Raw genomic sequence first — 14,297 nt, forward strand, 5'->3', positions numbered from 1 at the left:
ATAAGCATGTTAAAAACACCACAGACATATAAACAACATTTAAAAACTTGATTTTCACCACAGGGGGGCTTTAATATTTTTTTGTGAAAACCTTGATACCGATTTTTCAGGATACTTTGATGAATAGAAAGTTCATAAAATAGCATTTATTTTGTATTATTTTATAAATTTAATTTATCCTTGATGAATAAAACAATATTAATTTCTTTCAAAAATTGACAATAATTGTTGACAATATGGGCCTATTGTTTATATTTTTGATATTTGTAGTATTAACTTAGTATTCATTTAACTTTATATTTAAGAAATTGAAGATAATTGAAGTATGAATACCTATAATATTTTATTACAAACTCAGGGGTTGATTATATCTTTTGTAATAAATGCTGAGACGCTTTACTCACCTGTATCCACTAGATGCTCTTGAGCGCGGTGAGAGGAGGATAATCTGCCCACACCTCAAGCGCTCAAGAGCCGATAAAGACTCACCATCTGACGCGCTGTGAACGCTGTTATCACTGTTTATAGGCTACACAACATGGAGGAACGTAGCATCGAGTAATGTGATCAGAGCCGATCGCTTCAGCTGGTAAGATCTCATTTCTACTGCTCGTGTCTTTGCCGGATGATTTGAGTTTCAGTTTATTTAGATACATTTACTACTGAAGCGCTGTTCTGTTAAAATTCTATTCAGGCAGGCCTCATTAATCTGTCCTGCGGTTATGTTCTAATAATAACCTCATATATAGTGCAGGTCTCTTAAAGCAGTGCTGTTATGGTACTACATGATGATGTGATAGAGTTTGTTAAAACCATAGGTTAAAACTCACCTGTATCTCTGGTCCACTTATGTCTATATGTAACAACAACAAAAAATCATAAAGGGGAAGAAATTTGATCTTTTAAAATGTTATCCAAAAATAATTAATTAAGATTATATGATAAAGCATTTAGCTGTCTAGCATTTAGCATTTTTGTTTTCTTAAGCATGCTAAAAAATCTTTTCAATATCTTTAAGTGTAAAATAATAAAATGATAACCATGTTTTTTTTCCAATGTTCCCTACCCCTAATCTTCAGAGGATAGGTGAATAAGCCACTAACCGTTGTAAACTTAAAGGAACGCTCCACTATTTTTGAAAATAGGCTCATTTTCCAAGTTCCCTAGAGTTAAACAGTTAACCACTAAAACTCTGCGTACTTTCAATTTTAAATGTCTGTGGAGGAGCTCTGACCTCATATGTGGTACCATTTGAAAGCTTAGCTCTACTTTCTGGAGATATGCATCACTTTGGCATTTGTTTTACACAAAGTAACTTATTCACACTAAATTACTCTGGGACCATTTCCGCTTGGATTTGGCCTATCCAAATTGAAAAGCTTCCTATACCCACATACAGGGGTGAAAATTAAAAATGTTGGTGTAATTTTACAGGAAACCCTTTGAAGTTACATAAAACACTGCTAAAACACTGCCAAACACTGATCTCCGGGTCTGGCGGTAGCACTTTTAGCATAGCTTAGCATAGATCATTGAATCTGATTAGACTGTTAGCATCTCGCTCAAAAAAGGACCAAAGAGTTTTGATATTTTTCCTATTCAGGGCTCCAGAGTGCGACTAAATGGTCGCATTTTGCGACTAAAATTTGAGAGTGTGCGACTGAATTTTACATCCAGTCGCACATGTGCGACCAGTAAATTTGCCTGCTGTCGGTACTGAAGAAATTAAGAAAATACACTTACTAATTATAATTGACAGACGTTATGTCTGGCAAATTCTCTCTTTGCCAGCCGTTTCTATATGCGATAATATTAAACCATTTGTCCGTGATGCATTTTTGCCATTCGCAATCCAGAAGAGAGAGAAAGCGAGCGAGCTCACGGGGAGCTACAGCAAACACAACACGTCAGTCATCTTAATGACCATGGCCAATAACTAAACAAAAGTTTAGTCTGCTTAAACTTTAGGGATGTGCTGTGATATTAATCAAATTTTATTTTCGATTTTGGCTTCCAAGAATTATAAAAAGATGGTATGAGGTAAAACTATTCCTATAGCCGTGTTCCGTCGAGCTCATCCTTCCCTTCACAGCCTTGCGCTGTCATTTCTCCTTAAACCTAAACTTAATGTCAGATTCAGTGATTGTTGTAAACTGCAGTCTCTACTGTTGCTAAACTGCGGGATGTGTTTGATAATAAAGAGCTATTAAATGCAAAATAATCCGCGCTGTTTCCAACTTCAAGGCGGCTATGTGTGTGTGCTGCGAAATGGACCGACTTGCACTTAATATTTTAGGCTTCGTGTGCGCGTCTAAACCATCAAATAAACAACAAATAGCCGGTGTCAAAATGACCCGATTGGAGAGTAGTTATTTTAACAGTTTATATCTTAAATGGGCGTAAATAGTTTGGAGAAATAGGAGAATATGATATTATTAGTTCTACATTCGATCGGTCTTAAAGGGGCAGCGTCTCATAAACCTGCTGACGATTGAGCCATTAATTCAAATCGAACAAAAGGCAAATAGAAAATATTCACATCTCTTGAATTAATAACTTAAGCTTTTATAAGCATTAATCTATCAATTTATACAGTGAAAACGATGCAGTGTTATTTTACATTTCATTACTTTATTAGATTTCTTTGTAGGTTTGTTCTTTACTTTAATATTAATGTTAGCAGACCTTCCGAATGCCTGCACACTGGTCCATTTACAAATAGATGTTTTATATTTTTGTTCAAACTTTGCGGTTTCTTTTGCTATAGATATTTTACTTTTCAGATTATAAAGCCATGGTAATTATGTTCTTAATTATGTTTAAAAAAAAAAAAAAAAAAAAAGTATAATAAAAAGAACTGGTAAGAATACTGTTAAAGTACCGGATCGATAAGCAGTATCGGTAAGAGTAGTAATACCATTAAAACCTTAATGATACCGATCTCTATTAGTAATACAGTGGAAATGAGTAGATTTGGTTAGCATGTTGATTTACGGTGTGCGCCCCTAAAATTTCTGGTTGTGCCCCTAAAATTTTCAGTTGGGGGCCACTGTGCTCCTAGTGAAAAAAGTTAGTCTGGAGCCCTGCTATTTAAAACTTGACTCTTCTGTAGTTACATAGTGTACTAAGACCGATGGAAAATGAAAAGTTGCGATTTTCTAGGCCGATATGGCTAGGAACTATACTCTCATTTCTGCGTATTAATCAAGGAAATTTGATGCCATACCATGCAGCAGGTGCAATGATATTACGCAGCACCTGAAAATAGGCTAACTTCTGTCAACATAACCAATCTTCTTGCACAAGGAGCGTGCCTTGTATCCATATAGACATTTGTGAGAGACGATTCAGAAGATATTTACTTTGGTGCGTGCAGATCCTGAACCGTATCTATTTGAACCGGAATACCTGCAACTACCGTATTTTCCGAACTATAAGTCACACTTTTTTTCATAGTTTGGCTGGTCCTGCGACTAATAGTCAGGTGCGACTTATCAAAATTAATTCATACTGACTGACAACAGAAAACATTTACATCTACAGCCACGAGAGGGCGCTCTATGCTGCTCCTGTAGAATACACCTGTAAAAATTAACTGAAAACTGAAAAACGGTAAACTAAAATATAAACTTAAAGACAACTGAGTAAGACTGAACACAAACAAAATGCCCCAAAAAAGAAAATCCTATTCTGCAGATTACAAACTGCAGGTAGTAAAATATGCAGCCGAAAACAGTAATCGAGCAGCAGAAAGAAAGTTTGAAATGAGTGAGACACTTGTGAGGGACTGGCGAAAAGCAGAGGTTATTTTAACTGTAGTGAAGAAAACAAAGAAAGCTAATCGCGGACTGAAAAAAAGATGGCCAGAGCTGGAGGAACGAGTCCACAGATGGGTGCTTGAACAACGCTCTGCCGGGAGAGGCTTGTCAACGGTGCAGTTACGTCTCCACACCCTGGTAGTTGCCAAGGAGATGAACATAAATTACTTTGCCGGCGGGCCTTCTTGTTACTGCTTCATGCAACGCAACCGCCTCTCTATGCGACTTATAGTCCAGTGCGACTTATGTTTTTTTTCTCTTCATGACGCATTTTTTGACTGATGCGACTTTTACTCCGGAGCGACTTATAGTCTGGAAAATATGGTACACAAACTTAGTGCCGGTCACGTTGGAAGTTACCTAGCTGGGGACTATTTTCAGGTGCTGCGTAATATCATTGCGCCTGCTGCACCCATGGTATGGCATCAAAGTTCCTTGATTATTACGCAGAAATGAGAGTATAGTTCCGCAACTTTTCATTTTCCGTCGGTCTTAGTACGCGATGTAACTACAGAAGAGTCAGGTTTTAAATAGGAAAAATATCGAAACTCTTTGGTCATTTTTTGAGCGAGATGCTAACGGTCTAATCAGATTCAATGATCTATGCTAAGCTATGTTAAAAGTGCTACCGCCAGACCCGGAGATCGGCTGAATGGATTTGAAAAAGGTAAAACTCTAGGGGAGTTGGAAAATGAGCCTATTTTCAAAAATAGTGGAGTGTTCCTTTAAACTGGATATTAAAGGTAGGGTAGGTAGGATTTGGTTAAAAAACTTTTTTTTCCAAATTTGTTTAAACTTTCTTTATATATCAATACATAATTAAAATGTAAGTACTCAGAAAAAGAAAGTATAAACATTGAGTGTCTGTAGACCTCTCTCTCTCTCTCTCTCATGTTTTAAAGACAGCTCATTATTTCCATTCACTCCACCTTCTCCCTTCTGGGCTCTTTCCAAAGCCACGCCCCCAAAACACATGAACGCGCTACGCCGACCACGATCAGCTCAGCTGAAAGACGCATTATTTACCTTAGGTGAGCGGAGAAGAAGTGGATGTAGTGACATCATGCCAGAATCACATGTAATAAAAAATCTAACTTTATCATTATGAATATAAACAAATAAGATGTCTTTTAGTACTCACTATCAAGCTAGAATAACGATACTGGTCAAGTTTAAAATACACACACAACACAGTGTCTACGACACACACAGATACAAGATAAAAACATCAACATAAACATTGGTAGAGTATATAAAAACAAACCAAGGGCCGAAATAAACGTGCAGGTAAAGTTCCCGGTGAACATGGTAAAAGAGTTTAGACAGAGGGTAGTAGCTAAAGCTAACTTAGTTCTAAAAAAAGTTCCTGGATGCGGTGTACTAGCTTTTACACATGCATTTTGTTATCTAAAGTTACATTTTGCGAAATTCAACACGACAGCGATCAACTTGAGCTAGGCATATTGAGTATTTATCATCTCTACTAATGGTTCGCTAAGTGTATAACATTGTAACTTCATGCTAAGTAATGTTATGTTAGCTATATTAGGCAGCTACGTGTGCTAGTGATACATGCTTCATGAAAACATAAATCAAAAAAATGTATAATCAAAATGAAAGGTTACCTGTCCAGCAGAAATACAGCCTCTTGAACTCAAATCAAACAGGTGCGTTAGGGTTGCCAGGTTTTCACAACAAAATCTGCCCAATTGCTACTCAAAACTAGCCCAAAACAAGCCCAATCGTGCGTTTGGGGGGTAAAATATGTGTCTTTTTGGTAGGGCTGCCTGCTAAAATTCGCAAATCCCGGGGCAAAATATCACATAATTGGGGTCGCTTCAACCCGCGGACATGAAAAACAGCCCGCGGCAACAGTGTTTGAAGTAGCCCGACTTGGCAACACTGGGGCGCGCGCATGTGGGCAGATCCTGGAGCAAAAGCGGCGGTAGCCATGGTAGCGAGAGAGAGTGACAGTCGCCCAAGCCAATCACTTGTTTCGGCCCGAACGAAAATAATGAGCAGTGTTTATTGCAGATTAAAAAGTCTAGAATCACTCGATTTTTATACTCTCTTTTTCAGAGTACTTAAATTTTAATTATGTATTGACATATAAATAAAGTTTAAACAAATTTGGACAAAAGTGTTTTAGAACATTCTTACCTACCCCACCTTTAACTAAAAAATAAGAAAACTATCCCTCAAATCTGATTGGTTCATTGGAATGTTGTTCCAGGATCAACAATGATGTTGATCCAGGAACATGTTCTACCTGGTGAAATCCCGTTCTTCTATCTGTGATATGTTCATATTTTCCACAGTAGCCTAAATTGCTTATGGTGCCATATTAGCTGATAGCAGACTGATGTTTGACCTCCCAAAGGATTCTGGGATGGGATCCGTTTTCTTCCAAATGTTTGACCATATGCCTCTAATATCTGGCATGATTTAGTCTCATTAAATTAGGGCTTAGTTTCACGGCTCGGCTGAGATCAGAGATCCTATTAAGTCTCTGCTGTTGTGGTATTTATTTGAGGTGACGTGCCTTGCAACTTGATTGCTTCAGTTTAAATGACATTGTTAAAGTAGTGGACTTTTACCTCCCCTCTGCACTGTTCCTTCCTGTCCTCTCTTCTTCTCTTTTCTCCTTCAGTCTCAGCAGAACCAGGTCAGAAACAAGGACAATGTCAAAGCCCCGCTCGTGCTTTTGTTTCAGTGCACACTATGCAACTGTTCCCCTTTTCTTTGGGAAAAACTTTATATATTTGGAGAAAATGCATGCATCTTTGCAATGAAATCTGCTTCTAATAAAATGAATTCAAACGAAATATTAAAAATGTGTAAGTGACTACTAGAATTTATTATCCTTGTGGGTTTGGGCCAATTAGGGCTAATGATAGCATAGTGTAGAGAGGTGCCAGTGAACATGCTGCTACTTTTATACATAGACAGCAGGCGTGTGTTCTGACATAAGCACTAACCCACAGACGACTCCTGTGGTGATAACAGCTCTCCTTGTCAGACACCACAATCTGTCCGCTTGGATTTCACTCTCCTCTTGGACGCTGAATCAGCCAGAAAAGCATCAGAATTTGGCATAATACAGAAAGGGAGATTGGGATCATTTTGGCAGGGACAACATTCTAAATTTCATTAAAAAAACGTTGTTTATAGCTTGTTATTAATGGCAGGGCTGTTGTATGTATGCCAGCTTGGCAGATTCACAGTTACGTCCTGTGCCAAAAGGAGTCAAGTACGATTCGTTCATCTTTTTAAAGGAGTAGTTCATCCAAAAATTAAACATCGGAAATTATTTTTTCCACCCTTATGTTGAACTGAACATGTGTGACTGATTTTCTTTCATAAACACAAAATGTGAAATGTTGAAGAATTAATTGTTTTTTTCCCCGATTCAGTAACAATGAATGGAGACCATAAAAGTAATCAAGTCTTTCCAAGTCATAATAGGTTGATCCGATTCGTTAAGATTTACTACTTCCCACTTCTGAAGCTCATCACAATCAAGTACTTTGTTGGCTGAATGAACAGGAATCATGGAGGACACCAGGTTTATTCTTGCCTATTTATTGGGAAAATGTTATTAAATCCAACATGATATTTAGAGTCCCATTTGTTGACAACCAAATAAACATTCACAAGATATCTAGCTTGCTGACAAATCTGGAATTTTCTGTCAAAATGCTATTTTTGCTGTGTATAAAACATAGCCTGACGTCGTCATACTCAATTCTAGTCAGAATATGAGTCTGATTCTGCTCCGTTGGGCTGTGATTATGGGGCGTGTTTCAACCGAACCAGGAAAGACCTCAATTGGATAGACCTACAACCAATCAGAGCAACGGAGCGACCGAGCGACGCATAACGTTAGTTGTCAAATGTCAACAGAACTCAACTGCACTGTGTTGCCAAGTCCACGGGTTGAAGCGACCGCAATTATGTGATATACAGACCCAGGAATGCGAATTTTAGCAGGCAGTCCTTCCAAAATAACACATATTTTACCCCCCAAATGCCTTTTTTCCCGGAGAACCCCCTTGGAAAGCTATTGGGCTTGTTTTTGGCTAGTTTTGAGGAACGTTAGCAATTGGGCGGGTTTTGTTGTAAACACTTGGCAACCCTGTCTGCACGCACGCTGGACTAACGTTAGAAGAAAAAGATGAGTGTAAACTAACTTTGCCGGTGTTGTAAAAAAAGAATTTAAGGATACACAGAGTACTTACCAACACGATCATCATTTCTGAGAGAAATAGTAAAGGTGAATGCATATATGAACAAGTTCTCCGTTAGGATTAGAACAAATTCAACCCGAGCGGCTTTTGATGACGTGGATGATTACGTTACTGTTGATCATCTGTCCATCATCGTCTAAAGCCCGCCCTGACAATTTCATTGGTCCGAACAGCTTCTGTTCGGGCATAATTACTTCTCTATTGAGCAAGTCCAGACCGAACTGCCCGAGTAAAAATGTTGTGGGCGGGGCTAAGTTCGGCTGGCATCCAGGCTATATAAAACATACAATATGCTTCAAATTGTTATGTAAACATACACTATACTACAACAAGACAAGGCGATTGTAGAAAAGTCACCTTCATTTATATAGCGCTTTTTACAACACAGATTGCTTCAAAGAGGCTTTACAGCAGGGCCGTAACCACCATAGACATTGAGGGGGACAAGTCCCCCCCCCATAAAATGTTCAGCCTGGTCTGCCTCAGCGGTCTAACGGCGCTTGTCAATGTCAAAATGATTGAGATGGCCAATCAAATCAAAGTAGGCGGGGTTTACGTTTTCTTTTGGCTCGTACAGTGCACAGTCTTCACACAGACGAGCGCGTCAATCTATCGCTTAATACCGTTGTGGAGACTCTATTCTTTCCGGTGAAATCACAAAACAAAATGCACACAAACGTGTCCCTGCTCTTTAATACAATCATTGAACATCTTTGATTTTAATGAAGAAAAAAAGTGATATGAGGGCGGTTTTAAACCTGCAACCTTCGACACGGTTTACAAAAATTCTACCACCATGACCACCACTAAGGAATTAGAATTTTAACAGCAGATCAATGTATTTATTCACTAACACTAAAGAATCTCGATACTAACAATATATTTGATGCAAATTAATGCAAATATTACTTCCTAATAATCCCAGAATTTCGTTCACTGTTCTGTTTCTTTATGCTTAAAGAAATGCCCCGCACCCCGCCCCCCTCCCCCATGTTCAAGACATGGTAACGGCCTTGCTTTACAGTGATAATGGGAAATTCATTTTGCTTTAGAAAACACCCTATGCGTTGTGGACGCCCATCCGCACGGCAACAGAATCTGGTGGCCAGAGAGCGCAAACCATGAAATAGGTTTTGAAATAGTTTTTAAACTATACCCTATACTATCACGAAAAAACACCACCCTGCGAAAACGGCGATGGCATGTATGCAAATATTACCCGTTTAGCCTATAGGCAAGCGCGTTTGAATGCGAATGTGTGCATATGTGTGTAGATATGACTTGAGGAATTAGGATTTGGAAACTTATTTTTTATTAAAAATAATAAAAGTGTAAAAGTCCTTCAAATTCTCTCTTTGTAAACTTTGTTCAATGCATATAGTGCTGCAGTATGTTCGAATACCAGTCATTTTCGCCGTCATCACAAATGAGAAGTTGCGCACGCTGTGAGAATATTTTGTCTATGTGCACTCATCCGAAAGCGCGCACACGTCTCACAGTGCGCAAATATTGAGTTCTCTTTCAAGTTTTGCTCTTGAACGGACAAACTCACACAAAAACTATGTCGACATGCCCATCTTGATGAGTATCCTAGCAGACATAGTCTGTATATGCCTTAAAACGACGCATATCCGAGCATTAGGTCAAAGATTAGGTCTTAAAGCAGCACTAGGTAGTTTTTGCTCTCGGGCTCCCCCTACAGTTGTGAAACAGTATTGTCCTCTACTACTGTCGTAAACGGTCACTCTACATCAGGGGATGCATCGCACGTGCATTTGTTGACATGACAACCATGATAGCCCTGAACACTGCAGGAGTTCACATGTAGGTGTTCTGCTTGCGTCGCGTGTGAAATGTCTTCATCCCAGGTACAGTGGCATATGTTTCAGCATGTCATATGAATATAATTTCATGGGTTTTATTTTTTTCAAACGCCAAATGATCGCGATGCTCACGTTTACAAGCCAGCGTCATTATAGTAGCCTAGTCTATTGGTTACCGTTTTACGGAATCTATATGATACTTCAATTCAATGTTTGAGTGGTAGATAACCATATATCGTCAATATTATAATATCAAGCTACCCTAGATGAATCTGCAAATATGAAAAAACGATTTGCATTATAGCTTGAGGCAAGACAAATAAACCAATATCACAGACATGTTAGGTATCCTAAAATATGATTTTGTACGTCTTATCATATGTATTTACTTGCAAGAATGTAGCCCCTCCTCCTTCAGCTCACGCCAACGAGCAAACGCTGGCCCAATGTTGATCCTCGTCCTGCCTTTAATCCGATCACTTGCTCGTTTCCTCTTTTTGCTTTCCTCCGACAAAACCTTTGCTTTCTTATTTTTCTGTGCTGCTTCGGCCATGACTATAACATTCGGCAAACAAATTATAGTTTGGCTCGCACGTCCGAATTTCAGGAAGTGGGGTGGTGGTGGAAGTGACGTATATGCCGTAAAGCAGTCGAATTTTGTAGTTCTTTTTTTTCTCGGGTTACTACCCGAAACCCGAAGTTTAAAAGTACGATTAAAAACGATACAGACCCCGTCAGGCTATGGCAGAAGTGTCATTCAACCTATTGTAAGTCGATGTATCATCACAAGAGTCTTGAAAATATATTATAAAGGTTGAAAAGTTACCTAGTGCTGCTTTAAAGGTGCAGTATTATTAGGTCTAAAAGGGGCAGTTTTATTAGGTCTTAAAGGGGCAGTGGCCTTTACTGCTGTCTGTTTAATGTCAAACAACAAAAGACAAGGGCATCACTCACTGCTCTTGATTGAATAGATTTTGTAAATTTAATAGGATTAATGTTTAATTTATACAGTCAAATATGCAATGTTATTTTACATTTGATTTCTGTACCTGAAAACTAATGTTAGACGTACCTGGAAAAACCTGAAAAGCATTGTTTATTTTATTAGTGTCTTTGCTCAATAGTATTTATTTGTGCTGCTGCTTGTATTTAAATTATTTGTTCTTATTATTTTCTTTATCTTTATTTGACAGTAGTCCTTTTTGTTTGTTTGGGGAAACTGCCATAGAACCATGATGTTTGTCCATATATCTACACGGTAAATTAAAAAATGGGAAAGTAAAGTAATAAGTAGTGTAGTTACTTTTCAAATACAGTAACTAGTAAAGTAATCTCATTACAATTTACAGATGTAACTAGTAACTAGTAACTAATTACTTTTTTTGAGTAACTACCCCAACACTGGTTCCCGGAAGAAAACTGAAGACTACAATTGGGGCGATACACACTAAACGAAGTTGAAAATGTAAAAAAGCTAAATAGGTCCTCTTTAAAAGACCTGTAGTGTGAATGACGTCTTGATCACAGGTTTGACCTTCATCTGATTCAATTCAGTTTCAGTTTTATATCTGAAAAGCTTTACACTTACAGTGCAGCTTTTATTGATTTTGTATTATGTGTTTCTGACTAACTGCAAGATTGATTGAAGCGTTGAACTGTGTTTGCCATTGAGGGGCCGGCCGTTTTGACGACATACCACTGCTGTTGTTTATTCTGAGCTTCTTTAACCAATCACTTACTCCGAGGGTCCAACAACAGCGGGATTGATAGTCACGGGGGTTGCCATGGATACAAGACCAACAGGCTCTGATCACATTGACTGTTGACGATAGCCGTAATTTCAAATAACAAGCGTTCCTGTGTTGCTAGAAGATGATTGCCCCCATTATGATAACACCTCTGCCGTGCTGAGACCTTTCCAAATTATCAATCAGATCTGGCACTGTGTGGCATTCCTCCGGCTCTAATCCATCTCAGTGGGTCACACATACCCCTGCTTAACCGATATCAGCTCAGCAGGCGTATTAACTATGGATGACGTCAGCCCTCTGCTGTATGTTATTCACAAGGGCACAGCCTCCCTTCTTCAGAGACATCACTAAGCTGCTACTGTTCCTGTGCTCGCTGGCGAACTGTGCCAGAGTCTGTGGCTATATTTAGTGCTGCCTGTTTGGTTTTAGGTGGAGATTAATGTGGAGAGATGAAAATGGGAGCGAGGGATATTCGAACCTCTCCGATGATGGATTTTATGGAGGAGCCCGCTGCCTGTGATGGGAGCTAAAGGTTTATCTTGCTGGCTGTAGTCGCTTCCTGGTGGATCTTTTGGTGTGAGCCTGCATCTCCTCTGCAGACAGACAGTAGGTAGGAAATCGATACATATTTGGGAAACACACTGCATATATATGATGTACGTCTGGCCATGTATTGAGTGAGGGTGAAATGTGCCCTTTAAAGAGTTTAAAACCTACCCTGTCTTTTTTGGAAGCCTTGTTTGTTAATGAACCTGATCCATTTAATGTCCAATGGGGGCCGTCCACTGTATGACTCATGCTGCTCATGTGTGTGCATATATATGTGTGTGTATATGCTTTATTATCTGAAATAATATATTTTCTTACATTAATTAAAATGTTTCAGAAACAATTCATATTACCCTGAAATAATTTGAGGGTAGTATGAATTTTGAGACAATATTTAATCTGTTGAATGCATTATTTGTTCATCCTTTATGAGAATTAATTCAAACAATTAAATTTGAAAATCAAAGACAATTGTTAATCCCTATTGCACTGATGTGATGTTAAAACCAATGAATATGGTAGAATCTATCAAAACGTAAATAAATAAAAAATATACGTACATATCAAATTCATTTTTATTGTTAACTAAAACTATGCTAAACAATGTGTTGAACTGAAATAACGCTAACATAAAATGGAAAACTTAAAGAATGAAAATAGAAATGTTGTTTTGGCAACTTACTGAAATAAATAAGTTGAAGTACTGAAATTACTAAAATGAAACTAAATAAATTCAATAGAAATATTTTTACAAAATGAATAAAAATCACAAAAGCACATTACTAAAACGTAAACAAAATTAAATCTGAAAATATAAAAATAAAAGCTAATTCAAATATGGATAAAAACATTTCTGAAATAACTCATATTAAATGAGACTATGGAATATTTATACTATACTTCACAATGCTGCACTATTTACAAAAATGTGATAATAAAATAATGAAAATGTTCAAATTATGTCATTTTACAGAATATAATGCATTTACAGTTGTCAGAATCATTGACACCCCTGGTAAATATGAACATAGATGGCTGTAAAAAATAAATCTGCATTGTTTATCCATTTGTTCTTTCATTAAAGTAAAATAATTGAAAGTGGGGGGTAAATCACATTATGAAATAAGTGCTTTTCTCCAAAACACGTTGGCCACTATTATTGGCACCCTTTTATTAAATACTTTTTGCAACCTCATTTTGCCATGATAACAGCTCTGAGTTTTCTCCTATAATGCCTGGTGAGTTTGGAGAACACCTGACAAGAGATCAGAGACCATTCCTTCATACAGAATCTCTCCAGATCCTTCAGAGTCCCAGCTCCATGTTGGTACTTCTTCTCTTCAGTTCACCCCACTCATTTTATTGGGTTCATTGGACTGGGATGGTCATGGCAGAAGCTTAATTTTGTGCTCAGTGACATTTTTGTATTTGTTTTGGAACATTGTCCTGATAGAAGACCCAACCACGGCCTATTATAAGATTTCTAGCAGAGGCTGTCAGGTTTCGATTTTTTATTTGTTGGTATTTGCTACAATCTTTGATACCATGTACACTATATTGCTAAAAGTTTTGTTATATCTGCCTTTACATGCACATGAACTTTAATGACATCCCATTCTTAATCCGTAGGGTTTAATATGGAGTTTACCCCAACCTTTGCAGCTATAACTGCTTTAACTCTTCGGGGAAGGCTTTCCACAAGGTTTAGGAGTGTGTTTGTGGGGATTTTTAACCATTCTTCTAGAAGCGCATTTGTGAGGTCAGGCACTGATGTTGGACAAGAAGGCCTGGCTCGCAGTCTCCACTCTAATTCATCCCAAAGGTTTTCTATCGGGTTGAGGTCAGGACTCTGTGCAGGCCAGTCAAGTTCCTCCACACCAAACTCGCTCATCCATGTCTTTATGGACCTTGTATGTGCACTGATGCGCAGTCATGTTGGAACAGGAAGGGGCCATCCCCAAAGTTGGGAGCATGAAATTGTTACATACAAAATGTCTGAAGCTAAGAGTTCCTTTCAATGGAACTAAGGGGCCAAGCCCAACCCTTGAAAACAACCCCACATCATAACCCCATCAAACTTGCAGTCAGGCAAGTACCGTTCTCCTGGTA

The 14,297-nt window shown here is 38.2% G+C and overlaps 1 protein-coding gene across 5 annotated transcripts in view; it reads left to right on the forward strand.

Annotated features, from left to right (window-relative positions):
- The first annotated feature begins 452 nt into the window (after positions 1-452).
- cuedc1a (CUE domain containing 1a) overlaps positions 453-14,297 on the forward strand; it is a 30,799-nt gene continuing 16,954 nt past the window's right edge. For 2 of the 5 annotated variants that reach the window (XM_079805413.1, XM_079805417.1), the window contains exons 1-2: positions 453-589; positions 12,069-12,249. The gene's annotated coding sequence lies outside the window, so the exon portion shown is untranslated. Of the gene's footprint in view, positions 590-11,948; positions 12,250-14,297 lie in introns of those variants that run through there. The other 3 variants (XM_079805415.1, XM_079805414.1, XM_079805416.1) reach the window with 3 other exon arrangements.

The sequence above is a fragment of the Gobio gobio genome (genome assembly GCF_949357685.1).
Source record: "Gobio gobio genome assembly, chromosome: 22".
Taxonomy (NCBI): domain Eukaryota; kingdom Metazoa; phylum Chordata; class Actinopteri; order Cypriniformes; family Gobionidae; genus Gobio; species Gobio gobio.